Raw genomic sequence first — 5,134 nt, 5'->3', positions numbered from 1 at the left:
TGTGTAAAATAGACCTCTTTGGCATTGTCTAACACTCTTTGTGTGCGCTAATTACCCTGTTGTGTTCGCTGTAATTTTTTTTGTTCTTGAATGTGCAAATATAGTTATTAGTAAAATGTCCCTTTTTCTCCTTAATACTTATTCAGCTGCGCAAATTCCAATAGGTTATGGGCCCAGACTGTATTTGGAATAAGTATGCCAATAAAATAGTAGGGAGAAAGTATTGGAAAAGTTCCAATTTATGTGAAGTGCGAGTTAGTCTTACAAGACGATCGCAAGTTTTTTCCGCATTATTTTTCGGTGTTCTTTAAGGCAATAAAAATCAAGTTACCGTTAAGAATGAGTGCAGCACAAATTCCACAGATTGAAAGACATAGGTCGCGAAAACTATGCAACTTGGAAGTTTGCAGTAGAAGCGTATTTACGTTTAGACGATCTATGCGACGTGGTAGATGGGACAATGAAATCCACAGATCTGAATTATTCAAGTAAGAATAGGAAAGCATAATCAGAATTGATATTACTGATTGATTCAGTGAATTATGTTCACGTTTAAAAAGCTGATACAGCGAAAGAAGTCTGGGACAATTTACGAAGTGCATTCGAGGATGGTGGTCTTACGAGAAAAGTAGGATTATTACGCGAGTTAATTACCACTCGTCTGGACAAATGTAAGAGTGTACACGAATACGTTAACAAAATAATAACCAAGTCGAACCGACTGAAAAACATCAGATTCGAGATCGCTGACGAATGGATAGGAACATTGCTGTTGGCAGGACTGCCCGAAAGGTATGCAAATATGATTATGGGACTTGAAAGCTCTGGTATACCAATCACAGGCGACAGTGTTAAAGTGAAAATCTTGCAGGACGTAAAGAGCGCTCCAAGCTGTTGTACATTGGAGAAGGAAGATGCGTCTGCTCTCTACTCAAAAACAAAAAGAAGAAATCGGTGAGGTGCTATAAATGTCAGAAGACGGGACATATTGCGTCTCAGTGCAAAGAAAAAGTAAGCTCAAGATCAGACACTCTGCAAAAGAGATATGTTACTGATAGCCCAGAGAGAAAGACCAATAACAAAGGTAAGGCACTCTCATGTTTTTATTCTTTTGGTGGGATGAGTAATCGTGATATGCAATGGATTTTAGACTCAGGTGCATCTGTGCATATTGTTAAAGATAAACCACTTCTTTATGACATCAAAGAGAAGACTCGTATGGGAATATCTACTGTTGATGGCAACAAGCTCCAATGTCACCTGGATGGGGAACTAGATCTACATGTAAGTGTAAATGGTGAATCAGATATGGTTACAGCACACAATGTCCATTATGTGAGAAATGTGGCAACTAACCTGCTGTCTGTAGGGGAAATTGTCAAGAAAGGAAATACAGTCACTTTTGACATGCAGGGTGCAAGAGTAATCAGTGAAAGTGGTGAAGTTATAGCTACAGCAAGTAATGAAACGGGTATTTTTAAGTTGAATACCATTGACAGTAAACATAAAAATGTTAGTCATTCAGTATATTCAGCAGAAGGTTTTTTATGATACCAGAGGCTTGGACACCTAAATAGAAAGAGTATGTCTATAATAAAGGATATGGTAAAGGGAATGCAGAATTTTAGTGTGTCCAAGGATCCTTGTGTGACATGTACAAAGGAAAAACAAGTACGGTTACCCTTCAAGACTAGTAAGAGTAAATCCACAGAAGTCGTACAGTTAATACACACAGATGTATGTGGCCCGATGGAGTGTGAATCCATAGGTGGGAGTAATTATTTTCTTACCTTTATTGATGATTACTCACGATATACTCATGTTTATTTTCTTAGTTCTAAAGACCAAGTGAGTGATATCTTTGAGGAATATTGCAATATGGTTGAAAGGTGGACGGGAAAGAAGATCAAGATCATCAGGTCTGATAATGGGAGAGAATATATTAACCAGAAATTGAAGAAACTTCTGGCAGAAAAGGGAATCAGGCATCAAACTACCATAACGTACAACCCATCTCAAAATAGGGTTGCTGAGAGGGGTAATAGGACCATTGTTGAGAAAGCAAGGAGCATGATGACTGACGCTGAATTATCCAACGATTTTTGGGCAGAGGCAGTGTCAACAGCTGTATATTTGAACAATAGATCACCTACAAAAGCATTTAAGAATAGAACCCCTTATGAGATATGGATAGGAAAGAAACCTGATCTAAGCAATATAAGGGTTTTTGGGTGTGATGCAATGGCACATATTCCAAAACAGCTAAGAGGAAAATGGGATCTGAAAGCTAAAAAGTATATTTTTGTAGGCTATTGTGAAAATTCAAAGGGCTACCGATTAATGGATCCATTAACTAAAAAGATTGTCACAAGTAGAGATGTAACATTCTTTGAAAATAGAAAGGACTCTAAAGAGCGCAAAACCACTAAGTCAACTGCACCTAGTTCAGAGGGTGAAAGCTTGTGTGAGGAAATAGAAAGTGAAGAAGAGGAAGACGACAGCCAAGGACAAATGGATACAATTTATGATGACAATGGGTTAGAGGATGAAAAAAATGAAGAAAACAATGTAAGGCGTTCTTCTCGTGTACCAAAACCGAAGAAATATCCAGATTCTAAGATGTATACAGCACAGTCTTTTAATGATGAGCCAAGAACATCAGAAGAAGCAATGAGTGGCCCAAACTCTCAAGAATGGAAAAAAGCGATGAAGAGAGAATTAGAATCTTTATATCAGAACAAAACCTTTGAATGGGTAGATATGCCAGGAGATAAGAAACCACTGCAGGCAATATGGGTATTCAATTTGAAGAACCCTGAAAGCTCATCACCAAAATACAAAACAAGACTTGTGGTAAAAGGGTATTCACAAAAACAAGTGGTAGATTACGAAGAAACTTTTTCACCTGTAGTCAAGTATGCATCATTGAGATATCTTTTAGCCCTGGCAGTAAAACTAAATTTAATAATTCATCATATGGATGTTAAAACGTCATATTTAAATGGGAAATTGGAGGAGGAGATATATGTCATTCCACCAAGGGAAGCCATAAAAACCAGATCTGGAAGTAAAAAGATTTGGCGTTTGAGAAAAAGTATTTATGGACTTAAACAAAGTGGACGTTGCTGGAATCGATGTCTACATGAAACTCTAATAAATATGAATATGAAGCAATCCAAGGCAGATCCCAGCATTTACAATAAAGAGAGAAAAGAAGAAATAGTAATAATGGCAATATGGGTGGACGATTTCTTTATCCTGACTGAAAGTGAAGTGCAAATGAGAATTTTCAAGAAACAGCTGCAAACCAAGTTTAAGGTGCATGATTTGGGAGAAGTCAAACGTTATTTAAGTATGCCGATTACTAAGAATGAAGAAAGACAAGAATTGAGCATAAGTCAATCATCACACACGGAAAAAATATTAAAGAAATATGGCATCAGTGATTGCAAACCCATAATTCCAATGGAAGTAAGAGTGATGTTAAGTGTAAATGAGACTGATGTGGAATGTGACTAGAATGTTCCTCATTTAGAAGCAGTAGGGAGTCTGTTATATTTGTCTCAAACGTCACGACCCGACATTGCTTTTGCCACCAATGCAGTGAGCAGATATTGCAGAGACCCAAAGGAAAAGCACTGGAAAGCTGTAAAGAGGATATTCTGATACCTAAGAGGAACCTGAAACTATGAGTTAAAATACCATAGAGATGGTAACGCAAAACTAGAGGGATATAGTGATGCGGATTCAGGGAGTGTGGGGGAGTGAATTGGGAGACAGATACTCCACCACTGGCTGCTGTTTCAAATTAATGGGGGACCTCACATCATGTTCCTGTCAAAAGCAAAAAAACTGTTGCATTGAGGACCGTAGAGGCCGAGTATGTGGCACTGTCTTACACCACACAGGAAGCATTATGGCTACGAACATTAATAAGTGAAATAGAACCCAATTTAATTGAGGAACCTACAACCATCGTCTGTGACAATAAGGGGGCCATAAACCTAGCTAAAAATGATGTTACTATTACTAGGACAAAGCATATTGATATACGGCACCATTTCATTCGGGACCACATAGAGCGACAGAACATTGTCGTGGACTATCTGCGCACAGAAGACATGTTAGTTGACCTTCTGGCCAAACCCTTGGAAAGGGAGAAGTTTGAGAAGATTGTGGGACTATTTGGTTTATCTTGTGGAAGCAACATACAAAATATAAGTTCAAAGAGGGGTGTTGGAATTGTGTGAACAATATATTTCGTGTGTGACGGCGCAAAGTGCACAGTGTAAAATAGACCTCTTTGGCATTGTCTAACACTCTTTGTGTGCGCTAATTATCCTGTTGTGTTCGCTGTAAATTTTTTTGTTCTTGAATGTGCAAATATAGTTATTAGTAAAATGTCCTTTTTTCTCCTTAATACTTATTCAGCTGCGCAAATTCCAATATTCCCGGGAAGAGTAGCTTTGTTTGTGTTACGGCCAGGACTGGTCGTGATCACACGAATGCGTTAGATCGATTCCAGTGCATACTGCATAGCCATAGCTCTCTTTACACTTTACAGATTACACGAACCGGAGGCATGAGAAGTGAGAAGTGACAACGCTGTGAAGATGGTCTACGGAACTGTGCAGTTCTGTGTACATTGTGAAGTTTTGGCATCGTTTGCTATGAAATCTTCTACTTTTGTAAAAACTTTTACTCTAAACGTCCATAGAGAGCTGGTCTATTTATAAAGGCGAGTTTTATGACTGGTATGTTCTTATAGAAACGAACTGTAAATGTAATGTAAGAGTAAAATCACGTGGTAAACATGCTAGTGAAGAGTAGTTTGTTATCAACAGGAAATGTGAATTATTGCATTACCGTTAATTTAATGGTATTTTTTAAATGATAGACAAGTGTTGTGTCCCAGGATGCTCAAGCAAATTATAGAGCCAGTGGCGATAAAAGCTATATAACGGTATTCCGATTCCCTACAGATACAGGTATGCATCAAGAATGGTTAAAAGCCATTCTGAGAAAAGACTGATTACCTTCCAAGAGATTCGAAGAAGAAATGCCCAAGAGCTCCACTAGAATTAAGAGGCGGCACAATACCAACAATTTTCGCCAATCTACAGCATTATTTAAA

Source organism: Schistocerca gregaria, chromosome 6 (assembly GCF_023897955.1).
Source record: "Schistocerca gregaria isolate iqSchGreg1 chromosome 6, iqSchGreg1.2, whole genome shotgun sequence".
Classification (NCBI taxonomy): domain Eukaryota; kingdom Metazoa; phylum Arthropoda; class Insecta; order Orthoptera; family Acrididae; genus Schistocerca; species Schistocerca gregaria.
Note: the sequence above shows the minus strand (reverse complement) of the source record.